Below are 27,320 nucleotides of genomic sequence, written 5' to 3' on the forward strand. Positions count from 1 at the left end.
GCACGCTGCAACGAAGAGTAGCCCCCGCTCGCAGCCACTAGAGAAAGACCGGGCACATCAACGAAATCCCAACGCAGCCATAGATAGATAGATAGATAGATAGATAGTTAGATAGACTGGGCACATCAACGAAATCCCAACGTAGCCATACATAGATAGATCGATGGATAGATGGATGGATGGATGGGTAGAAAGAAAGTGAACTTAGAGCAGTCATAAAAGTATCCTATGGTAACCAGTAAAAAGATTTAAAAAGGAAGTATAATTGACATGCTAAGAGAATAGAGAAAATAGAATCATATAAAATGCATTTAAAAAGGAAGTATAATTGACATGCTAAGAGAGTAGAGAAAATAGAATCATATAAAATGCTCAAATAAAATGAAAGAAGGCAGAAGGTGGAGAAGACCAAAAAAAAAAAGGCAATGAATAGTAAATAGTTACAAATATGGTACATATTAATCCAGCTGTATCAATAATTTAAATGTGAATGTTCTAAATACACCAATTAAAAGACAGAGGCTGTCAGAGTAGATTAAAAAACAAGCCCCAACTATATGTTGTCTACAAGTATTACCATTCTTATACTTTGGTACATTTAGTAACTAATTACTTGTAACATAGCTCAGGAATATGTTGTAACTGAATTTAAGAATCTTTGCTATAAAAGTTGCAAGCAAATGGTTTAAATGGTAAAGAGCTCAAGGGAGAGTGGCCATGTTTTGTGCCCAGTTTTGTCTATAAGCTATTTAATATCCATTTAAAATTAATTTTACAAGTAATTATTGAGCATTTCTTATGTAGATTCTGATTTTTTAAACAGCTTTAATGAGATAATTTGCATACCATTAAATTCACCTGTTCTAAGTGTACAATTCAGGGGTTTTAGTATATTTACAGAGTTGTGCAGTCATCACCATGATCTAATTTTAGAATGCTTTAATTTTTTTTTTTTTTTTTTTTTTTGCGGTACGCGGGCCTCTCACTGTTGTGGCCTCTCCCATTGCGGAGCACAGGCTCCGGATGCACAGGCTCAGCGGCCATGGCTCACGGGCCCAGCCACTCTGTGGCATGTGGGATCCTTCCGGACCAGGGCACGAACCTGTGTCCCCTGCATCGGCAGGTGGACTCTCAACCACTGAGCCACCAGGGAAGCCCTAGAATGCTTTAATTTTTTTTAAGCAATTGAGAAATTAATTATATTGACTAGAAGTGGAAAGATTATTTGTATAATTGTAATTCTTCAGGGTCAAAGGTAGTAGGAGCATTTGAGGTAGTGTTTTTGTTTTACCTGTTGATGAGACTTAACAATAGTACATGAGTTTCTAGAAACTCAAGAGATGAAGTTGCATTTGGCTCCTCTCTTTTTCCCTGCAGTCTTTGCTTGTCTTTATCCTCTGTGGACCAGTCTTTCATTACTTTAGATATGCTAAAAAGCTTTCTTCTATTTAGGTGCTTTCTGCTAAAAAAAAATTTCCTAAGTATTGCCTTGAGCTTCATCATAACTGGTTAAATACTCGTGTGAGTCTTACTATGGCACACATTATTTTAAGACATTTCTACTTTATGTATTTGTAATTATAAAGCACAATATGTCAACTGTCACTTTTGTTTTTGAACCAGTGAGGTAATTGTACTGTCCTAAATTAATTTTCTCCTTAAGATGGTTAGAAATTTTCTCTGCCAAGCATAAAAACTTACCAAATAGTGTAACTTTTATTTTTAAAATCTTACATATTTAACAGTTTGAAAGTAATCAGAATCACAAAGAGGCAGTCCAGTGCAGTGGTATGAGTCATTAAATTATAAGATATTCTGAAATTAGTTGCCTTGGTTTGCCACTCAAGTCACATAACTTTTTGAAGTTGTCTCCTTTACCAGTAAAATGGAAACAGTAATGGTGTTTACCTGGTAAGGTTGTAGTGAAAATTAAATGAGATAATTCATGTAAAACACTGAGTACAGAATCTGGCACATGGTATACTCAGTAAATGTTGGCTACTATTTTTTAACCACGGTAAAATTCAGGGAACTTTTTCACTTTAACATAGAATCTGTTTACACAGAGAATTCAGATTACTTCCTGATTCTAATTACTGAATTACTGTACTGTGATAGAAGGAACCATATTTGAAGGAAGTTTTCCAGGCTGAGGGAACAGCAAATGCAAAAGTCATGAGAAGGCCTCCCCAAGGAGGCCAAGCGATGAGAGTGCATCAGAGTGTACAAGTGAAATCAGAGAGAGAGGGGCAGATTTGTTTAGGCCTTTGCAGGTCTAGTAAGCACTAAGACTTAGGCTTTCCTTCTGAGTGAGGTGGGAGACACTGGAAGGCTCTGACCAGAGGAGTCACATGATCCTACTGATATTTTAAAACTCTCACTGGTCCACACTTTCCCAACCCTAATACCCCCTTGGTAAATTTCTGCTTATCATTCAGAGCTCAACTTATATAACTCCAAAAGGAAAGAATCTTTCCTGAATATTTAAGGTAAGTCAGGTCCATCACTCTCCTCCTAGGTTCTAGTTCTTGTTACCATGCATTACAATTGTAGTAAAATAGTTGAATAACTTCATAGTCTCCTCCGTTAGAATATTAGCACCATAAAGACAGGGATTGTATCTCTCAAAGATATTTCCCCAGTGCAGTGAATGCATGCTTGTGTACAGGAGCTAACTTAATAACTATGTACCAGACTTCTTTTAGACTTAAGTTGGAGGTCTGGTGCAGTTTTCCTGTTACTCCTTCTCCCACCTTCCACTGTCTACCCCTCATGTCATGTTTTAAGTTATAAGTGACTAAGTGTAGGAGTTATAAATAAAAATAGCAAGCTTTAGTACTTTTACCATTAAAAATCGTAAGTTTTCTTGATAAACCATTTTCAACAGTACAAAAGTATAGCTTATTTTCAATTTCTGTTAAGAGATGATCTTTTTGAATGTCTAAATTAGTGTTAATATAGGCAGCATTACCAAAAATAAATCATTTTATCAGAATTCAAATTGGTATGTATTATCTCAAGTTGGTGTTTTTTAGCTTGAAGTATGAAACATTTTTCTGAAACTCTCCCACATATTCCTTTTTCCCTCAGTATGGTAGATTTTACCGGTGTATATATATGTATATCATAGTATGTTTTATTGTGAAGAAGTATTAAGTGCTCTTAATAGAAATTTGTTAAATTTCTTTATAATTTCTCATTGGGGAGGTAGGGGAGGAGAAAAAAAAAGACTTTGTGGTGTCACTGCCCCACTTCTTTATTTTTAATATCTGGAAATGATGGCGTGACTGATTAGTACATCCTGAGTATACTAGTCAGTATGAGGGAAATAGTATGAGGGAAAGTCTGGCATATAGACAGCCTATGCACTTAGCTGTGATCCTTAAGGCTTAATTCTGGGGGGATGTGATTTCTTTCTTGAAGGGCCTTTCCAGGGAATTCAAGATTAACTAAACACATATGTTTTTATGTCTATCTCAATTCTTTAAAAAATCTTTCTGATCACTTTTTTCCCCTTGGAGAGTAATAAAGTTTTTATTCACAATTTCTTGCTTGGGGATTTTTGGAGGTTTTTTTTTAAACACAGAGAATTCCAAAAAAGTTTCTCCTATGTAAAATGGATCTGAAGAACCTCCAAACATAAAGAAAGCTCTCTTTTGTTCTTTGGCTTGTGGTTCACCACACTTACTCCCATCCCAGTGTTGGGTGCCACTTTTCTTGGGGCTGCACTCTTGTTTTTATGCTCTTCCTATCTGGAGGGTTTCACACGTTATGTGCTCAACTATTTATAGCTTTTCATTGTATATATCATATATACCATAATGATAAGGAAATCTTTGGTTATGGACTTAAATACTGGTGGGTAATTACATCAGGGTCACACTTTTGTCGTGTGAAAGAGCAGGTCTTAACACAGTGTGTAAGTATTTACAGTTTTCTCTGTATATTACCTTCTTGTTCCATCTTTGCTTCTAGCACATTTAAGTCTGGGTTTTCTTTCTCAGTTTCTTTCATCATTGTCTGTCTTTTTTCCTCCAGTTCTACCTCTGCAGTTGGCATGTAGCATCTGTTTGTTATTCTTCCCAGAGCTCTTCTTTGTTCTCTATCCTTCTCTAGGGGACTTCCCTCAGGATAAGTAAGGGTGGATATCTACCCTGTACTTCCTCTTAATCTTCATAGTTAATCATCAGTTTCTCATTTCTTCTAGTCGTTTCTTCAGGCAGACTCTCTGTGGCCCCAAAATATTTACATTGGTCTAGTACATTTACTTCTTTAAACTTCTGTTTCATAAATGTGGATCATCTCATCTAAAACAAGACAAGAGATAACTTCCAGTAAATTGTGAAGTGTTTCCTCACAGTGCTCATATTAGTACAAGGTGTTTATAACAGCTAATTCAGAACCTCCTAGTTTGTCTCCCTCAATTTTTCTCCATCCCCCTTTTTTCTATTATTTTATTCTCTCTTATTCTTTTCCTTACCCCCTCTTCTTTTACATTTTTTTCTGTCTCTTACCTTTCTCTCCCATTCATAAAAGAAAAAACTTTATGTAATTTATTAAAATTGTATGTCATTTCTTAAATTTAGAATCTGAGAAGTTGATAGCTTTATATTTTTTTGTATCAGGGTATTTCAAAGCCTAATCAGGTTTTTATCCTTTTTTTCTTTTTTTGGCCATGTCTCTCTGCATGCGGGATCTTAGTTCCCCCACCAGGGATGGAACCCATGCCCCCTGCAGTGGAAGCGCGGAGTCTTAACCACTGGACCACCAGGGAAGTCCGTAATCAGGTTTTTAAAGAAAAGATGTGATGAGCCTTTGCTATGGAAAAGATTATGCAAAATCATTTAATAATGTACTGTAGAGAAGGTGTTAGTCAGCAGGCAAGTTTAACAGAAGGAAGGGCTGTGCTCGGCAGATTGCTTTCTTGCTTTAGTCTCCAGATAAAAGGCTACCAAATTCCCACTAGTTGAAGACAGATAGGAATAAAGCTAAAAGGACATTTTGGGATACCTGACTCCTGAAGTGAGATGTGAATTGTGAATTCTCTAAACTTTCAGCTTATTTGAGTAGACATGCAGCTTAGTCTTGCTTTATTTAAATAATAGAATAAGTTCTCTGTAGTTGTTTAGAATCTTTTTTTTTAATAAGTTGGAAGTTGTATTCCAGCATTGGCAATGCAGTATGAAGAATTTAGAGGTTGCTCAGACAATTGCTTTGCTAGATGAAGACAAAGAACTGTGAGGGACTATAAATGAAACCCAGCTAGAGAAATTCAGTTTTATAGGAAATTGTTTTGGGACATCAGTGCTGTAGTGTGTTTGCTATTTGAGTATATAGCTGAGGTTAAATGTGTTTAATCTTTCTGATAATTTAAAGAGATGAATGGGCTTTGGAGTGATCATGGCAGATTAAAAAACAAAACAAAACTGTATATTTTAGATCTGTATAATTTGGCTGTTTTGGATTGCAATTATTCATCCCTTGAGTTCCAAATATAAAACTGTTACATTAAGTAATATTTAATAATATAATTTTGTTTGTTACTGTCATTTATATATTTTTTAAATTTAGAATCATAATCAAGTTGTTATTTCAACTATAATACAAATACATGATAAAAAGGGCACCACAAATGAGCAGGAGGATTATTTAAGAAATGGTGTTAGTACAATTGCTTAAATTTAAAGCTGCAACTCATAGCAGTCATCAATACATTACAGATGAATAAATGGTTAAATGAAAAGAAAAAAAAATGGGTCGATTAAAATAAAAGACTAGAACAAAATAGAAATCAGTTTTGGTGTAGTGAAAGATTTTTTTCTGTTAGAAGTAGTAGAAGACATCTCAGAACAAACCAAAAAAAAAGAAAAAGATTTTACTACTTAAAATGAAAAACAAAAAACTTAGTAATTTTTTTTTACCTCCTAGTCCAAATTAGAAGACAAATTGAACAGAATAAAATTTAAATGGTTATGCTCCCATTAAAAATTATTGAGGAGAATAAATGAATAAAATATTCTGATAGACTCTTAGTGGAATAAAAAAAAAAGCAATATAGTTGCACAATTTCACACACATAACCAAACATACACACACATGTGCACATACATACACACACACACAAACCCTAATCTTAGAAGAGAGAGTGAGAGAAGAACACACCAAAATACTGCCTTTCAATAATGTTGGGAGTGGTGGTGTGGGTGATTTTCAAAATAATTTATTTTATTTTATTTTTAGTATTTTTGAGCCTCTCTGAAATGCTTACTTACTTTACTTTAAAAAATATTTCTTTTAAAATTGCTTACAGGATGAAGTCTAAACACTTCCTAATTTGTTTCCAGCTTTTCTAATCTGTCTTACTTTCTGTTACACAGTGTGTCTACCAGGGACTAGCACAATGCTTTTTATAAAATTTTACAGAAATTTTAATGTGAATACCTTCAATTTGTTTGATTTCACAGCATAGCCCACCACATCTTATTTGTATTAGATACTGATGCATCACACATTTAGGTTATATGTCTAGCCCTGGAGGATATCCTTGCCTTGCACCCCTTGCCTGATAGGTGTTTTGGAGTTTGTGCTGTTCTCTTACAGATCTGTCACATAGTCTTCATCTCTTTTCCTTGGTTTTGGCTTCCCTTTTCCCTCTGCATATTCAAAGACAGTTTTCAAGAACATAATTAGGCCACCCCAGTTTACTGTATTCTTTCCAGTGTTTCTTTTCCCCCAGTTTACCTTGTACTTCCAGTATAGCACTTATCACAGTTTGCATGTACTGTATTTTGTGCTGTGTATGTCTTTCTTTCCCAGTAGATGTTGAGTCCCTGATGGGCAACAACCATATCTTATTCATCTTTATATCTCCCACAGTGCTATGTTAGCAAATATTTATGGTCTTAAATTGATATAAATAATAATTTGTCACAGTTTAAATCACTAGTCAGAAAGATGTTTTAGTTCTTTTTTTACTTATATGGATTTATTCTTGTTTGATATGTAATCCAAATGCAGTCTTTGTCAAAAAGATCATTTATTTTTTACATCTTCAAAGCAAAGAATATTAATTACAGAAAACTTATAAACATGTTTCTTTTGTTTTTTTTTCCTATAAATAATTTTTGTTTTGGTTTAGTTTAAATCATATTGTATATCGTTTATCCTTGTTTAATATTCATATAGTGATTCATTCAACAAATAATAAGTACCTGCTGTTAAGCAGGGATTCTTTTAGAACTCTGGGGTTATAGCAGCAAACAAAATAGTAGAAAACGTCTGCTTTCATAAAGCTTGCAGTGTAGTTGAGGGAGACAATAAACAATAAATAAATACACACACACACACACACACTAAGTAATAGGATGGTAAATTATATATACACATATACCACCATTTCTTTTATTCATTTATCTATCAGTGGACACTTAGCTTTCTTCTGTAACTTGGATACTTAAATAATGCTGCAGTGAACATAAGGGTGAATATATATTTTTGAGTTAGTGTTTTTGTTTTCTTTGGATAAAGACTCAGCAGTAGCATTGGTGGATCATATGGTAGTTCTCTTTTTAATTTTTTGATGGACCTTCATACTGTTTTCCATGGTGGCTGCACCTATTTACCTTTCACCAACAGTGCACGAGGGTTCCCCTTTCTCCACGTCTTTGACAACACTTGTTATTTCTTGTCTTTTTGATAATAACCATTCTAACAGGTGTGAGGTGATAACTCATTGTGGTTTTGATTTACATTTCCCTGATGATAAGTGGTGTTGTGCATCTTTTCATGTGTCTGTTGGCCATCTGTATGTCTTCTTTGGGAAACTGTTTATTCAGGTCTTCTGCCCTTTTTTTAATTAGGTTGTTTTTTGGTAAGGGCTGTAATCCTTAAGAAAAGGAAAACTCAAGAGGTGAGCTCACTCTGGCTTTCCAGACTGCAGCTCAGGGAAGTAGAGCCCACCCAGAGACCAGAGATTTAATGAGTTGGTGGAAACAGTGATTGGAGTGCATGGCTGCTGAAACAGCTGGAATTGGAGGTACTAGAAAGGAAGGAGATACTTATAGAAGGAGCTTCAAAAATTTCAACAGTGATTGTCAGATTCTTTGGCTAAATAGTGATTTCCACATGTGCAGGACAGGTCTTTTTTCAGAGAACAACTGCTGGGACCTTTAAGTTAACAGGAGATTCTGAAGGTCACATGGTGCTGAGTGACAGAATTTCAGCCAAGCAGATTGGAAAGACCTTGCTGAGCACCTTGGGTATTAGTTGAGACCCCAGAAAGTCTTATATTTTAGGGCTAAGGCTGTTTTACCCATAGAGTAAGGGCTGTTCTAGACCTACTCCAACAAAGCTTAAAACTAAGCTTCAACAGAATCATGTTGAATTGCCATACATTAACTTCCTGCCAGAATAAAACACACTTTGAAGGAACTTCAGACACTCAACAACATAGTACCCACAGTGTCCAGTTATATAAAAAATTATTAGACATATGAAGAAGAAGGAAAATGCAACTCATCTGTAGAGGAAAAAAACAATAGGAACAGACCCAGAGATGACAGAGATGTGGAATTAGCAGGCAGATATTAAAAATTATCTCTGGTAAATGGGACTTCCCTGGTGGTCGAGTGGTAAAGAATCCACCTTCAAATGCAGGGGACGCTGGTTCGATCCCTAGTCAGGAAACTAAGATCCCACATGCTGCGGGGCAACTAAGCCCGCGCACCACAACTACTGAGCTCGCCTGCCTCAACTAGAGAGCCTACATGCCACAACGACAGAGCCCACACACCCTGCAGCCTGTGTGCCACAACTAGGGAAGAGAAAACCTGCATGCCACAACTAGAGAGAAGCCCGTGTGCCACAACAAAAGATCCTGCATGCTTCAACAAAAATCTTGCATGCTGCAGCTAAGACCTGACACAGCCAATAAATAAATTAATTAATTAATTTTAATTAATTAATTAAAATAAATAAATAAAAATTAGCTCCGGTAAATATTTTCAAGGGTGTAAATGAAAAGATGGGCATGATCCATGTGTACAGGTAGGGAATCTCAACAGAAGTGGAAATCTAAGTAATTATCAAATGAAAAATCTAGAACAGAAAAATTCAGTATCTGAAATAAAAATTCACTGAATATGTTTAATAGCAAATTGTAAACTGCAGAAGAAAAATTAAGTGAACTGAAGCACAGAGAGAAAAAAGAGAGGAAAAAAAATGAACAAGCCTCAGTGATCCATGGGCCAGTATTGAGTGGTAGAACACTTGTGTAAATAGAGCCCAGAAAGAGAAGAGAGATCGGAGCAGGAAAATATTTGAAGATAGTAGTTGAAAGATTTCCAAATTTGATGAAAATTCACAGACCTGTGGTGGTCAACACAAGGGAAGCCATACTAATGTATCAAGTCAAATTGCTGAAAACCAAACATAAAGAGAACACCTTAAAAGTAGCTAAAGGGAGGGAAAGACATTGCATTATACATAGGGGAACAATAATAGGAATGAACACTGATTTCTCATCAGAAATAATGGAGACTAAAAGACAATGGAATATATTATTTATAAAGTGCTGAAAGAAAAAAAAATTCAACCTGGAATTATAAATCCAGCAAAAATATCTTTTAGCATTGTAGGCAAAATAAAGACGTTTTCAGATGAGCAAAAGCTAAGAGAATTCATCACCATCAGAATTCACTACTAGTAATACTAAAGTAAGTCTTTCAGGCTAAAGGAAACATACCAGTCAGAAACTCAGCTCTAAATGAGGGAATGAAGAAGGCCAGAATTGGTCTTTATTTAGGTAAATATAAATAACATTTTTCTTATTATCTATAAAAATTCTATTTAAAATTGCCTCTTTAAAACAAAAAAGTTAATATATTGTGAGATAAAGTAAAAAAACATGGGACAGTAGCACAGGATAGTAGGAAGGTAGATTGAATCACATAGTTGTAAGATGATGGAATGGTGTAATATTAACTGAAGGTAGACTGTGATAGATTAAGGATATAATATAACAGATCCCTAAAGCAATCACTCAACAAAGTGGTATAGCTAAAAAGCCAATAGAGATGATAAAATGCAATACTAAGAGATACCAGATGAAGCAAAGCCAACCATATTAATATTTACCTTAAATGTAAATGGACTAAACACTACAGTTACAAAGCAGAGATTTTCAGACTGAATAGAAATGCAAGACCCTACTATATACTGTCTCCACGAGATGCACTGTAAATATAAAGATACAGACTAAGTGTAAAAGGAAGGAAAAAAGACATACTGGTAAACACTAATGAGAAAGTTGGAGCAGCTCTATTAATATTAGACAAAGTGCATCACCAGTGATAAGGAGGGACATTTCATGATGATAAAAGCCAATTAATCAAAAAGATCTAAAAACCTAAAATATATATTTGTGTTGTCATATAATGGAGCTTCAATGTACATGACACAAGAACTGATTAAAGAAGAAATAAAAGTAAATATTGTAGTTTTGCCAGTTAATAACTGAGGAATTAATATATTTTAGGTTTTTATAGTAAACTTCAGAAGGGTATTATGTTACCAACCTCTTCTTTTCCCAGTGTCATCTTGCTCACTAAATTTTTATCTGAACTTGAGTTCCTTCACTTATTTACATTAGTTTATTCACTGTTCTAATGGACATTAACTCTCTAATTTTGCAGTTAGGTGTTTCTCTTACCTGGTATTGGTAAATAGTGAGTGTATAGGTTTGTAATAAGACAGACCTACATTTGAACTCTGCTTCTTTTTCTAGATTTGTATTTCTTTGTACCTCATTTTATAAGCAATGTATATAAAATACTATGTATTGGCACTTAGTATGTGATAACATTATTACCTGGGAGAGTTTTTGTTTTGTTTTAGTATTTTTTTGCTTTGTTTTGGACAGAGGTGATTAGATCTTTCTTGTTGCTTACTGCACATGCTGTTAAAGTTCAGTGTCTACTTCCTTCCCAAATAGAGAATAATTATACTTTACTTTGTCATCCCTTCTTGCCTCTAGAGGCCCAGATACTGTAGTTCCATAAACCAGGCTCAGTGTTTTCTCCAGTTTCCCAGGTAATCAGCCTGACAGTGCATTGCCCCTGCTGTGGTTTTAAGGGCACTATGTTTCTTCTGTTTGGGATTTAAGACCTAAGGGGCTAATGATGTACGATAGTCAGTAGTCAGTGAATTGTTGAAGGACTCCTTAGAGCCTAGTCTTTAGGGAAGATGTAGAGAAAGATTACGTCTCAGTCATAACTGTACCAGGGAAGAAGGCAGGATCAAGGAATATTGGTTCTCTTTTTAATATGTGAATTATTGAATATGAGGATTAAACTCTATGCTGTTATGACATGCAGTAGACCTTGGTGCTAGTTCATTACTGGAGAAATAATAAAAATGAAAGAAAAACTGACAAATTGGTTTCGTTGAGTAAAAGAATATTGATAACTATCATTTACCTGAGCTATTTAGCATTTGTGTCTGAATACTTTGCCAGAAAAAAAAAAGCATATCATTAAATTTGGGTCAAATTAAAGCTATAATCAAATAAATCTTACATACTGTGCTGTTCAGTTAGTGTGTTCTCAGACATCCTAACTGGTGCTCAGATTATATGGACATTGACTCCTAACTTAAAATGTTTAGTGGAAAAGATAAAGTATTTGCTTTAGAATAGTCCTTGCATTCACTTGTGCCATCAGGAGGAAGCAATCACAAAAATCCAGAGTATGTGACATTATCAAGTCAACTGTCCTGGACTTGGACTCTTCAAAAAGTGAATGTCATAGGGGAAAAATGGAAGAGACTGTTCTAGATAAAAGATACAAGAGCCACTTACAGTGTATGAATCTGGATTTGATCTGGTTCTGGGATAAAAGCTATACTAAGACATTCTTGAGATAATTAGGGAAAATGTGAATGTGGGCTACATGCTATCTTGTGGAATTATTATTAATTTTCTTAGGTGACATAATGGAATTGTGGTTATTTAGGAGATTGTGCTTATTCTTAGGAGATGCATGCCAGACTCTTTAGGAATCAAGTGTCTTAGTGTCTACAACTTGTAAATGGTATAGCAAAATGCATGTGTTATATATACTATATATGTGTGTATGTATTAAGAGAAAATAAATTTGGCAAATAATTATTGAATCTAGGTGAAGCATATATACAGTTGTTGGTTGTACTTTTTTAAAAAAAATGTTCTTTGCTTTAACTGTTTGTTTTTTTTTTTGCTGTACGCGGGCCTCTCACTGCTGTGGCCTCTCCCGTTGCGGAGCACAGCCTCCGGACACACAGGCTCTGCGGCCATGGCTCGCGGGCCCAGCCGCTCCGCAGCATGTGGGATCTTCCGGGATCGGGGCACGAACCCGTGTCCCCTGCATTGGCAGGCGGACTCTCAACCACTGCGCCACCAGGGAAGCCCTTAACTGTTTTTATAATGAAAAGTTTGAGAACCTCCTCGTATTTAGCAATTTAAAAAATATCTTCAAAGAAGAAATGATGATGAATATTAGAAAATATTAAGAACTGGCTGATAATGAAAAGATTCCCTATTAGAACTTATAGATGTAGCTAACTGGTACTTAATAGAGAAATTTGTAGCTTTCCTTGCTTGTATTAGGAAAAAAGAAGGATTGAAAATTAATGAGCTAAGCCTTCAGTTTAAGATGAAAAATGAACCACAGAATTAACCCAAAGAAAATAGAAGGAAGGAAGTAATAAAGGTAAGAATAAAAATCAATTGAATAGAAAACCAAGATATGATAGGATCCAACATCAGAGTTCATTTCTTTGCAATATCCTGTTAAATGGTCAAGACTCAGGAATGATGAATCAAGAAAAAAGTAGATAGAAATAATATTAGGGATGAAAAAATGAGATATAACTATGGATGCAGCAGAGATCAAAATAAGGGAATTTGTTGGCTTCCATGGTGGCTCAGTGGTTGAGAGTCTGCCTGCCGATGCAGGGGACCACGGGTTCGTGCCCCAGTCTGGGAAGATCCCACATGCTGCGGATCGGCTGGGCCTGTGAGCCATGGCCGCTGAGCCTGTGTGTCCGGAGCCTGTGCTCCGCAACGGGAGAGGCCACAACAGTGAGAGGCCCGCGTACCGCAAAAAAAATTAAAATTAAAAAAAAAATAAGGGAATTTGTAAGCAACCTTGATGTCAGTAAATTTGAAACATTAAATGCAGTGGATAAATTTTTTTTTAACTTTAAATTACTTCAATAACAGAAAAGCTGGTTGCCCTTTAACCATTAAGGAAGTTGAATCTGTTCTCCAAAAATTGCCTACAAAGAAAATACCAACTCACAATAGTTTTAGAAGTGAAATCAACCAAATGTTCAAGGAACAGATCATTCCAATTTTACACAAATTTGGAAATTAGAAAAAGAGAGAACACTCTGTGGTCATTGTAAAATATGTTAAACTCTTTGGGTACTGGCTGGACCTATTGATGCAACCTTTTTTTTTTTTTTTCTTTTTGCTGTATGCGGGCCTCTCACTGTTGTGGCCTCTCCCGTTGCGGAGCACAGGCTCCGGATGCGCAGGCCCAGCGGCCATGGCTCACGGGCCCAGCCGCTCCGCGGCATATGGGATCCTCCCAGACCGGGGCACGAACCCGTATCCCCTGCATCGGCAGGCGGACTCTTAACCACTGCGCCACCAGGGAGGCCCTTTTTTTTTTTTTTAATTTATTTATTTTGGCTGTGCCAGGTCTTAGTTGTGGGTTCTTTGTTGCGGCGGGTGAGCTTTCTCTCTCTAGTTGTGGCGCACGAGCTCCAGAGCGTGTGGGCTCTGTAGTTTGCAACACGTGGGGTCTCCAGTTGAGGCGCACAGGCTCAGTAGTTGTGGCACGTGGGCTTAGTTGCCCCACAGCATGTGGGATCTTAGTTAGTTCCCCCACCAGGGATCGAACCCATGTCCCCTGCATTGGAAGGTGGATTCTTTACCACTGGACCACCAGGGAAGTCCCCTATTGACACAGCCTTAACAGAAAAAAAGCAGAAGCGATGGTATGAGACTTTAGAGAATAGTTCTTAAAAGGTGCTGCAGCTTCTTCCTCACTCTGTCTGTTGGATTACTCATTCTTGGAATAGCCAGCTAATTATCATGAGGACACTCAAGGCTATGGAGGAACCTCTGTTTGAGGAGGTGAGGCCTCCCACCAACAGCATGTGATTGGGCCATCTTGACAATGGATACTGCAGCCCCTGCTGACATCCTGACTGAAACCCCATGAGAAACGCTTAGACCGCACCCAGCTAAACCACTCCCAAGTTCCTGACATACAGAAACTGTTAGAAATGTTTGTTGCTTTAAACCACTAAGTTTTTAGGTAATGTATTACACAGCAAATAACTAATATATACTGTTACTCATTTTGTGAAGCTAGGATAATCTTGGCACCCAAATCAGGTAGAATATTTTAAAATGGTCTTTAATTTTACTATACCACGCAAACATAGGAACAGAATGTCCAAAACAAAAATAAGAAAATTGAAGCCAAAAATGTTTAAAAAGGTAAGATATCTCAGCCAGGTTGAGTTTTACAGAGTACAAAGTTAGTGCATTAGCAAATCTGTTCATATAAATGACCACTTTAACATGCAGGAAGACAAATTATTTATCTGTGATGCAGGAAAAGAATTTAATAACATTCAGTATCTGTTTATGATAAAACTCTTAACAATCTAGGAATAGAACTTTCTTGACTTGTTAAAGGGTATCTACAAAGAAACTACAAAAAGCATACCTATTAGTGAAAAAGATTTAAAATATACTTTTTAAAATCAGAAACAAGATGGGGATGTTTCTTATCACTCTTTTTTTTTTAATTTAATTTTATTATTTTTGGCTGCATTGGGTCTTCACTGCTGCACATGGGCTTTCTCTAGTTGCAGTGAGTGGGGGCCACCCCTCGCCGCGGTGCACGGGCTTCTCACTGCAGTGGCCTCTCTTGCTGCGGAGCATGGGCTCTAGGCGTGCAGGCCCCAGCAGTTGCGGCACACAGGCCCAGCAGTTGTGGCTCGCAGGCTCCAGAGCGCAGGCTCAGAAGCCGTGACGCAGAGGCCTAGTTGCTCTGTGGCATGTGGGATCGTCCTGGACCAGGGCTTGAACCCTTGTCCCCTGCACTGGCAGGGGGATTCTTAACCACTGTGCCACCAGGGAAGTCCCTCTTATCACTCTTACACACATTGTACATTCAGAAATAAAGAAAAAAATAAAATGAGTTAAAGTTAAGAATAATTACAAGGAAAAAGCAAATTTATGGGTTAATTTGTATAGAAAACTCAATCTACATAAAAATTAGTGAAATTATTAAAATAATCTAGCAAGTCATTTGCATTTGCATATATAACAGTAATTTTATCTAAAAATTTATATACAAGTATAAAATTTAATTTAAAAACACATTCAGTAACAAAACAAATAGGTTCTTGTATATAAATCTAATAAGAAATGTGCAAACCTTTTAATAGATTTTAAGACCTTACTGAAAGATTTAATAATTTAGACCTAAATAAATGGAGAAACTTACCATGTTTATTTAAAGACTACTGTGAAGATTTTTTTCATTTCTTACCAAATAGTTCTATAGATTCAATGCAATTTTAAACAAAATAGTGTTTTTCAAAAAAACACACTATCTAATTTTAAGCTTTTTGTGGAAGAGTAGTCAAGATGCTCCTAAAGAAGGACAAAGTTAAGAACTTGCAATACCAAATGCCAAGGCTAATTATAATTATGACTACAGTATTTATGGCACAAGGGTTCCAATTACCAAGACTTGTTGTTTTGTTTTGTTTTTTTGTTTTGTTGATAGTAGTTATCCCAGTGGCTGTGAGATGGTATCACATTTTTCAACCTATGGAATTGCTCCAGCACTGTTTGTTGAAAATCTGTCTTTCCTCCATTATTGCTTTTGCACTGTTGTCAAAAGTCAATTGAGCATGTTTGAATGGGTTTATTTTTAAGGTGCTCTGTTCTATTTCATTGATCTATGTGTGTTATCACTCTGCCAATATAGTGGTAATCCCAGCTTCATAAAATGAATTGAGAAGTTTTCCCTCCTATTCTATTTTCTGGAAAAGACTGTAGAGTTAGTGCTAGTTCTTAAATGTTTGGTAGAAATCTCTAGCATTTCTGAGCATTTAAATAAAAGTTTATTTAATTCTAAAATTTTATTAATTTTGTGTCAGCATAATGAAAGTGAAAGGATAAGTCACGAACTGAGAGAACATGCTTGCCACATAACTGAAAGATTAGTATTTGAAATATATAAAGAAGTCCTCCAGATTACTAAGAAAGAGAAACAAGTAAATAGAGATTTGGGCAAGAAATGTAATCAGGCATTCCATAAAAAGGAAACATGTTTGTTTGTTTATTTATTTATTTTTGGCTGTGTTGAGTCTTCGTTGCTGCGCACAGGCTTTCTCTAGTTGTGGCAAGCGAGGGCTACTCTTCATTGCGGTGTGCGGGCTTCTCATTGCGGTGGCTTCTCTTGTTGCGGAGCACAGGCTCTAGGCACGCGGGCTTCAGTAGTTGTGGCACACAGGCTCAGTAGTTGTGGCTCACGAGCTCTAGAGTGTAGGTTCAGTAGTTGTGGCGCACGGGCTTAGTTACTCTGCGGCATGTGGGATCTTCCCAGACCAGGACTCGAACCCATGTCGCCTGCATTGGCAGGCAGATTCTTAACCACTGCGCCACCAGGGAAGCCCTTGCTTTTATTATCTTAATTGGCACCCTTATAGGTATTTTATATTTCTTTTCATTCTAGACAGTGTAGCTGTTTCATGTGTTTCTATTTACATTAATTATTCTGGTTGCTTGTTTACTTTAACTTTGTGCTGTGACGTTCACAAAGTCCTTAAACATGCCTAATTTCAACTGCAGCAGCTTTAGAATCAGGTGAGTTTTTGACCCTCACTCCTATTTGATTTCATAAAGTTTCTCTTTTGGTTTGCAGGAGCATACAGACCAAAATAAGATTTGGGGAGGGTGAGATTTTAATTAAATTAATCTTGTATTTCATAGACATTATGACTTGAATATAGGAAGAGGGTAGGTATTACAGCTCTGCAGACAGATCATTGCCTTTTATACTGGACCAAATCAAAAAGGTGTTCCTGATAATTTAGTCCTTAGAGTTTATGTTAGAATATTGTTAGGAGATATACCTTCAAAGCCTACCCTAACAATATAGTATATTCTGTTCTTAAAGCCCTTAGGAACACTCTAGCGTTGATTCTCCCTGGGGTTATGGAAGTAGTGTTTCTTACCTGTGCTTCTAGATCATTATTTTACAGCTTGAGATACTAGTTTCTCAAGATGATCCATGAGAGTAAAGTATCTTTGTTAAATTAGTTGGGAAATGCTGCATACTGTAGCCCTCTTTCTAACCCACTCTAAGATGGAGACAGTGCATGGTAGCATGTTAAGGTGCATGAACAGTCCTGTATTATAAGGATGGGGGAACCTAGAATATGTTTAATTTTATTTAACTCAACAGTTCCTAAATTTACTTGAATATTGGCCACTTTTCACATGGGATACCTATTTATATGAAGAGGAACAGTCCTCACAAAATGCAACTCTAGAATAAATACCAGCAATATGTCACTAATGTATACTAACCTTACAGTTCTCAGTTCCAGATGACTGGCTGCTAACATTTTCATACTCTTTTTTACTTGACAACTACCTTCTCCCTGTATTATGTTATAATCACTGTATTATGTTATAATCCCTTATTGACTACAGCACATAAATGGTTTATCATCTGTGCCTGTGATTCTTGGTTTTAAGTGAAGGACAACAGGATATTAGCTTAGTGACTTCTTTTGGTAGGGACAGATATTGGGATACTGATCCCTTTATTGTCCTAGTAAGATCTAGAAAAGGAATTATTCCACATGAATCATGAAGGCAGTCTACCCAAGAGATTGATAGTTTCATATACTTTTTTTTTTTTTTTGCAGTACGCGGGCCTCTCACTGTTGTGGCCTCTCCCATTACGGAGCAAAGGCTCCGGATGTGCAGGCTTAGTGGCCATGGCTCACGGCCCTAGCCGCTCCGCAGCATGTGGGATCTTCCCGGACCAGGGCACGAACCCGTGTCCCCTGCATCGGCAGGCGGACTCTCAACCACTGCGCCACCAGGGAAGCCCAGTTTCATATACTTTTTAAGGAGTAAATATAATTAAAGAGCAACAGATGACCTGTTTGGTCTCTGCTTGCTTACCTCTGAAGCCATCATCAAACGTACTTATATTCTTTTAAGTATAGCCCTGGAGACATACTGTGCCATACACCTGTGCTATCCAGTACACTTAGCCACTAGCTACATGTGGCTGTTAAGCACTTGAAATATGGCTAAATCATATTGAGATGTGTTAAGTAGAAAATACATACTGGATGTCAAAGATTTAGAAGTATGAAAAAATGATCTAAAATATTTTAATGATTTTTATATTTAAATACTGAGGTGGTAATTTTTTTTCTCTCTTAATGTCTATTTTTTTATTAAAAATTTTTTTATTGGAGTATAATTGCTTTACAATGTTGTGTTAGTTTCTGCTGTACAATGAAGTGAATCAGCTATATGTATACTATATCCCCTCCCTCTCAGACCTCCCTCCCACCACCTCCCCCCACCCATCTAGGTCATCACAGAACACTGAGCTGAGCTTCCTGTGCTTTATAGCATGTTCCCACTAGCCATCTGTTGTACACATGGTAGCGTATATATGTCAGTCCTAATCTCCTAATTTGTCCTACCCTCCCCTTCCCTGTCCTGTGTCCACATGTCCGTTCTCTATGTCTGCGTCTCTATTTCTGCCCTGCAAATAGGTTCGTCTGTACCATTTTTCTAGATTCCACATGTGTATGTTAATATCCGATATTTGTTTTTCTCTTTCTGGCTTACTTCAGTCTGTATGACAGACTCTGGGTCCATCCACATCTCTACAAATGACCCAATTTCGTTCCTTTTTATGGCTGAGTAATATTCCATTGTATACACCACATCTTTATCAAAAATATTTTAATGATTTTTATATTGAAATACTGAAGTAATTTTTTGATGTATTACTTATAAAATATTTAATTAAAATTAATTTCATCTGTTTTTTAGTACTTACTGTGACTACTGGATAATTGAAGATTACTTATGTGGCTTGTATTATATTGCTATTAGTCAGTGAGACTGTAGATAATTTTCCCATGAACTGATAGATCTTGAAGAATTGAACCTCGTTATTTAGGTTTTTATAAAGCTTTCTGGCCCAGGGAAGAATTCTGTTTTTGTTTTGAAAACTTTTGACTTAAGGTCAAATGATCCTTCATTCTGTAAGTCTCTTTGAAGTATCCCAAGAAGAGATTATTACCAGACGTTCCTTTATGAAATCATGCTTTAGCCATAGAAAGATGAAAAATCTAGATGTTTCTAACTGTATCATTAATTATTTTACCTATTTCCATTGATAACTATTCTGTTTTAAAAATATATCAGTCTTAGTATCTTCCTTTCTAAAACATCTGAGCATTGAATATCTTTGATCTCCTTGGATGATCTACTTTATAGATTGGAACACTGTTTTTAGGTTAGGCACTCTGCTTTTGGTTCTTTTAGTGCTTTGGGGGAAATAATTTTAGTATTAACTATCAAATTGGTTTTTACCTTTCTGACAAAAGTCCTTGATTCATGAGCTTAAATGGCAGATAGTAGGACATTGAACTTGGTGGCTTCGTTTTTTGAACAGATATTGAAATAGTGAACCCTCTACAGCCCTAATAAAATCTAGAAAAGAGTAGTAGTAAGTCATCTCTCAAGAAGGCAGTATACACGAGGGTCATTTCAAGTACAATTTTAAGAAATATTCTTGTAGCCGTTTATATGAAACATTAGCATACTTTCTGATCTGCACATCAAGCATCATTGCCTGCATCTGCCATCTTAGAGGAAGTCTCATTTTAAGTTCAGTCCTCTATAGCCATCCTCACTTTGGTTTCCTTCTTTTAGAATCTCAGTTAAGCATCTAGTAATGACTACCACAGGTTGGTATAATGCTTTTTAGTTTAAAAAGACTTACACAGGGCTTCCCTGGTGGCGCAGTGGTTGAGAGTCCGCCTGCCGATGCAGGGGACACGGGTTCGTGCCCCGGTCTGGGAGGATCCCACATGCCGCGGGGCGGCTGGGCCCGTGAGCCATGGCTGCTGAGCCTGTGCGTCTGGAGCCTGTGCTCCCTAACGGGAGAGGCCACAACAGTGAGAGGCCCGCGTACAGAAAAAAAAAAAAAGACTTAACATATGTCACCTATTGATCACACATAAGGTACCTATAAAGAAAATGAAATCACTTACCTTTCTCTCTGTTTTTTGCAATTTAAAGATCTGCCTTATCTCTGATCCTGCTTTTTCATAAGGTAACATAAGAAGATATGAAGCTGCATGGCTGTGTAACTCTTTTTCTGAAACTATGCAGTGGGGGAGAAGAATAGTTTACCCCACTGGGCTACCCACATGATTCTGTCCTCTGCGTATTTTAGTTTGTTTTTGAAAGTTTCATATGTTTATTATAAAAATTCAAACAAAAGCAGAAAGTGTAAAAAGTTTTTTTTTCTTTAAGTTTGAAAAGAAAACAGAGCCTCTCAAAAATCTCATCTCCCAAAGAAAACGGAGTCACCTTTATAGATGGGTCTCTATGTGCATGCACTTGTCTCATGTTTCACTTCATTATTTTTATGGGCACTGTTAACCTGTTCTGTTTGGAACCTGAGGCTGCCTCTGCAGATCAGCACTAGAGGGCATTGAAGCCCAGCAAAGAGTATATGGCTTGGGAGCTAGTCCAAGCCTTCATCCAGCCCACTTACCGGCAATACCTAATGTTTTTTGGAGAAGTAAGTTCCCAAGTGATGAGACTAGGGCACAGTTTTTCTTCTTAACTAAAATATCAGTGTAAAATAGAGGCATTATTATCAGTTAGTATTTTTTACTGGATAATGGGGCAAATAAAAATCAATGTGTGACTACCAGATGTAAAATAGATAGCTGGTGGGAAGCAGCCACATAGCACAGGGAGATCCGCTTGGTGCTTTGTGACCACCTAGAGGGGTGGGATAGAGAGGGTGGGAGGGAGGGAGACGCAAGAGGGAAGAGACGTGGGGATATATGTATATGTATATCTGATTCACTTTGTTATAAAGCAGAAACTAACACACCATTGTAAAGCAGTTATACTCCAATAAAGATGTTAAAAAAAATCAATGTGTGACCTTGCACAAGCCATTTAATCTTTTTGATCCTTAGTTTCCTTACTATAAATGAAAAAGGATTTGACTATTTAGTTTCATTTAACATTTATTAGCAATCTATTACTTGCTTGTTGTTGCAGTATGACTTTTATTTAGATCATCTTGTTTAATCTTCACAAAAAACTTCGGAGGTATCATTCCTCAAGAAAAAACAGTTCATCTAAGTAAGAAGCATATCGCTGGTAGTGGCAGTATTGGAGTTCCTTCTTTCAAAAACCACAGTATTGGGACTTCCCTGGTGGTCCAATGGTAAAGAATCCGCCTTACCATGCAGAGGACGTGGGTTCAATCCCTGGTCAGGGAACTAAGATGCCACATGCCACAAGGCAACTAAGCCGGCACGCACCACAACTACTGAGCTCAGGCGCCTCAACTAGAGAGCCTGCACGCTGCAAACTACAGAGCCCATGCACTCTGGAACCTGTGCACCGCAACTGCAGAGCCCACGTGCCCTGGAGCCTGCATGCCACAGCTAGAGAGAAGCCCGTACACTTCAAAGAAAAGCCCGTGCGCCACAACGAAAGATCCCACGTGCCGCAACTGAGACCCGGCGCAGCCAAAAATAAATAAAATAAATTAAAAAATAAATCTTTTTAAAAAATGGTATTTTTTTCCTGTTACATGTATCATGGTGTTTCTTACTACATAAATTTCTTTGAAGGAGTCTTTTTAACTTTAAAAAGTATATTGTATGAGCAAATGCTTTCCTGTTATTTGACTGCACATTTGAATCCTGTTGACTATTTGAACTTTTATTATCAACCTGAAAATCTAAAAAAATTGGGCAAATGCATAGATTGAGACTAAAGAGAACAAGCCAATATTGTTCAGTACCCTGCCTCCCCAAAGTACAGATTTTTACAATCCTTTTAGAGCAAATTTTAATGGTAAAAGTCAGCATTTGGAACAACCAGCTCATATAATGAAAGATGCCTGTATGTGGAAGAACAGCCAAAAAAGGAAAAATAACTCATTAGAAACTTTTTATGAAAATGAGTCATTATAGTCTAAACTTTATAATACAGTCATCCCTCATTATCTTTGGAGGATTGGCTCTAGGACTCCCCTCGGATACCAAAATCTGCACCACTGAGATCCCTAATATAAAATGGTGTAGTGCAGTTGGCCCGCAGATACTGAGGGCTGACTGTACTACCAACATAATTTTTCAGTATCACTCAGTAGACATTGGTTATAGTGGATGAATCTGTGATTCTTAAGTATTCTATATAGTCCTCTCATAGAATTTAAGTCCTTCAGAGTTTTTTTTTTTTTTTTTTTTTCTTTTTTTTTTTTCTTTTTGCGGTATGCGGGCCTCTCACTGTTGTGGCCTCTCCCGTTGCAGAGCACAGGCTCCGGATGCGCAGGCCCAGCGGCCATGGCTCACGGGCCCAGCCGCTCCGCGGCATATGGGATCCTCCCAGACCGGGGCACGAACCCGTATCCCCTGCATCGGCAGGCGGACTCTTAACCACTGCGCCACCAGGGAGGCCCTCCTTCAGAGTTTTAATCAACATCAGAAGGTTTCTAGGTCTCAAACTATTCTCTTAGCTTTAGGACCTACATGGTTAGTTTGCTTTTCTTTTAAAAAAGAGCTACTGGGCTTCCCTGGTGGCGCAGTGGTTGAGAGTCCGCCTGCTGAGGCAGGGGACACGGGTTCGTGCCCCGGCCCGGGAGGATCCCACGTGCCGCGAAGCGGCTGGGCCTGTGAGCCATGGCCGCTGGGCCTGCGCGTCCGGAGCCTGTGCTCTGCAATGGAAGAGGCCACAACAGTGAGAGGCCCACATACAGAAAAAAAAAAAAAAAAAAAAAAAAAAAGAGCTACTAAGTACTCCCACTTTCTAAACGTTATTTTGAAAAATTTCAGTTGTATACAGAAGGAGAGAAAATGCAGTGAACTCTCCTGTCCTTATTCAGCCTCAACAACTAGTCTCATAGCTATGTTATTTTTATATAACCCCATCTATAACCCACCACTGATTATTTTGAAGGAAATCTCAAAGATCATATGATTTCATCTGTTAATATATATAGCTCTATGATTAACACACAAAAAATAGTGATTCCTTAATATTTGAAAGCATAGAGTCAGTGCTCAAATTTCCACATCTCATTTTGTTTTATTTTTTCCTTTACAGTTTGTTTGAATCAGCATCCATACACTGCTATTGGTTGATAATCTCTTAATCTGTAGATGTTCTTTTAAATTTTTTCTTGTAGTTTTTGTATTTGTTGAAGAAGCTGGATCATTTGTCCTCTGGATTTTCCCACAGTCTGGGTTTTGCTGGTTTCATTCCCATGGTGCTATTTAGCATATTTTTCTTCCCCCCTTTTTCCTGTGTAGTGGTGGTTAGATGTATATATGGTTCAGTATGTAGACATGGTTCAGTATTTCAGCAAGAATACTCCCTTTCACTCGTATGGAACATACTTCTTATACTATACTGAACTAGATACCATAATGTTACTCTAGGGAGCCGTTTTTTCTGTTGAGGGCCACTGAGACAAAAGTCATTCTAGGTCTCATTCTTTTCTTTGTTTTCTGTTGTCCCCCACCCCCATTTGACTTTCAGGTTAAGAATGGTTGGGAGGAGACTATTCACCCACCTGTTGATTGTTCCTGTATTATTTAGTTAAGGATATAGAAGCCACATGACTGTTCTGAATAGTAGTAAATACAGCTTACCTTTTAACAGCTTTTCCAATCTCTCTAGGCTTCCTGTGGTACATATAGCCACCTTTCCTACAGGAAAAATTCAGCTAGAGTTACTATATTGAATTCTTGGTATATCTTTGCCCTTTATACTTAGGCTTTGATGAACATTCTGCAAAGACTTGATGTAACAATCAAGTGATGCTTACAACATCACAGTTTTCTGGATTTTTGAACCAATTCAACACCAGCAAGGCCATATTCTCATCCTGGGAGAGAAAAAGCAGAGTCAGTACCAGTTACACATGAGTAATATCTTTGCCTCTTAACTTTCAAGAGTTCTGGAAAGTCATCTTCCTGCAGACCACCTCTGAATCTGTTTTAATACCTTTTGACTTGTATGGGTCTGATACTTAGTTTGCACCAAGGACTATGATCTGAATACTTTTCCCCACACTCCCATCCCTACCTTGCCTTCCTTTCTTTCCCTTTTCTTCCCTCTATTCCTCCTTTTATTGATCACACATTTATAACTGCCTAATATGCACCAGGAAAAGTGCTTTTAAGAAACAGATTAATAAGACAGGCCTTTAAGGGAAAGGGTGGACTGCTGGGACCTTTAGTTATCTATATGAAGAAAAAAAGCTTATATCACATGCAGAATCCAGGGAAATTTAACCCCCTAAATGTGAAAAGCAAACATTAAAAAAAGAAAAACTCTGTGGCCTCATGATAAGGAAGACTTTTTTTTTTAAAGGAAGACTTAAGACACCAAAAGCACTTCTCATGAAGAAAAATATTAATAAATTTGACTATATTAAAATAAAAACTTTGTAAAACATTGAATGCCATAAAAAGAAAAACAAGCTGCAGATGGGGAGAAGATATATGTAATTCAAATAATTGGCAAAGGATTAGTATCCAAAGTATAAGTGGGCTCCTCTAAGTAATAAATAAATAAATACATATATATATACATATGTAATATTGGCAAACAACCAAATAGAAGGGGCCTCCCTGGTGGCGCAGTGGTTGAGAGTCCGCCTGCCGATGCAGGGGATACGGGTTCGTGCCCCGGTCTGGGAGGATCCCATATGCCGCGGAGCGGCTGGGCCCGTGAGCCATGGCCGCTGGGCCTGCGCATCCGGAGCCTGTGCTCCGCAACGGGAGAGGCCACAACAGTGAGAGGCCCGCATACCGCAAAAAGAAAAAAAAAAAAAAAAACCAAATAGAAGAATGTGTAAAGGATATGAGTAGGTAGTTCACAGTCGAAAGATTAATGGTCATTAAACACATAAAGATGTTCAACTTCACTAATAGGGGAATGCATATTAAAACAAAGTATTTCACACGCATGAGATTGGCAAAAGTCTGTCATTACCACATTTTGGAGAGGATAGAGAGAAATCATTCTCATACGCAGTTCATGGAGTGTACTTTGAAGGGCAATTTAGCAATAATTAGAAAGTTGAAGATCAACATTCCAGAATTCGCCTGCAAGGTTTGTCTGTGTATGTTTCTGTATGTGTCTATCTGAGGAAAAGTCTTGGCAGTGTGTATAGTAAGATCTGTGTGCCACATGTTTGTTGCAATATTGTGTGTTACAAAAATAGAGCTGGAAATACCATAAAAGTTCTTCAGTGAGAGAAGGTATAAATAAAAAGTGGTATGTTCAAATAATGGGATACTATATGTATTACTTTGCTACGGCTGCCACAACCAAGTACCACAGAGGAGGTATCTTAAACAACAGAAAATAATTTTCTCATAGCTCTGGAGGCTAGAAGTCCAAGGTCAAGGTTTCAGCAGGGTTGGTTCCTTCTGAGGGGTATGAGGGAAGGATCTTTTACAGGGCATTCTCCTTGACTTGTAGATGGCCGTCCCCTTATGTCTCTTCACATTATCTTCCCTCTATGTATTTCTCTGTGTTCACCTTTCCCTTTTTTATAAACACACCAGTCATATTGGATTAACATCCCTCAAATACTGATTTATTCATTTTGACTTGATTGCCCCTATAAAGACCCTATCCCCCAATAAGGTCACATTCTGAGGTACTGAGGGTTAGGACTTCAACATATGAATTTTGGGGTGGAAGAGATACAATGCAAACCATCACACTATGTAACAGTTAAAAATGGATAAACTAGAATGAATCAAAGTAGATAAACTTCTAAAGCCTATTAGGTAAAAGGAAAAAAAAGATAGAGTGATATATGCATCATAACTCCATGTCTATCAAGTAAGCAAAACTGCTTTATATAGTTTGAGTATACTCAACATCTATAGTAAAAATCTCAACATTTATGGGAATAGTAAACAGCAACTTATGGATAGTTCTCACCACTGAGGTAGGAATGGTGAAATGCAATTGCAAAAGGACCATAGCAGCTTCAGTTTTACCTGTAAAGTTTTCTTCCTTAAGGGAACAAAGGCAAAATGTTCAGATTTGTTCAAACTGGCTGGCAGGTACATGAGTGTTATTAATATTCTTTGTAACTTTCCTATATTGCTGCAACTTGATAATTTAAAAAATAATAAGAGAAAAGAAAATATTAGTGAATGGAATAATGTCACTAAGTTGAAAAGTTAATTTTAATAATATAACCAGTAATTAAATCATAGGCAAAAGTTACAGAGTAGTGACAGAGTTAATTCTGGTTGAAATTAGTTTTAATGTTCAGAGCAACGAAATGAATTTTATGATAAAATTAACAAACATTTATAATACAGGCATACCTTGGAGATATTACAGATTCGATTCCAAACCACTGCAATAATGTGAATATCAGAATAAAGTGAGTGGCATGGATATTTTTGGTTTCCTAGTGCATATAAGAGTTATATTTACAATATACTGTAGTTCATTAAGTGTGTAATAGCATTATGTCTAGAAAAAAGCAATGTACATAATACCTTAATTTAAAAACACTTTATTGCTAAAAAATTCTAACCATCACCTAAGCCTTCAGTGGGTCATAATCATTTTGCTGGTGAGGGTCTTGCCTTGATGTCAATGCTGCTGACTGATCAGGGTGGTAGTTGCTGAAGGTTGGGGTGGCTGTAGCAATTCTTAAAATTGCAGTAAAGTTAGCCACATCAATTGACTCTTCCTTTCAAGACAGATTTCTCTGTAGCATGCAGTGCTGTCTGATAGCATATTACCTATAGTAGGACTTCTTTAAAAATTGAACTCAGTCCTCCCAAACCCTGCCCCTGTTTTATCAACTAAGTTTATGTAATATTCTAAATCCTTTGTTGTTATTTCAACAACCTTCACAGCATCTTTACCAGAAATAGATTCCATCTCAAGAAGCCACTTTCCTTGCTCA

The 27,320-nt window shown here is 37.1% G+C and overlaps 1 protein-coding gene across 2 annotated transcripts in view; it reads left to right on the forward strand.

Annotated features, from left to right (window-relative positions):
* Window positions 1–27,320, forward strand: part of RFX7 (regulatory factor X7) — a 160,474-nt gene that overhangs the window by 15,747 nt on the left and 117,407 nt on the right. The window lies entirely within an intron of this gene.

This window comes from Mesoplodon densirostris, chromosome 4 (genome assembly GCF_025265405.1).
Source record: "Mesoplodon densirostris isolate mMesDen1 chromosome 4, mMesDen1 primary haplotype, whole genome shotgun sequence".
NCBI lineage: Eukaryota > Metazoa > Chordata > Mammalia > Artiodactyla > Ziphiidae > Mesoplodon > Mesoplodon densirostris.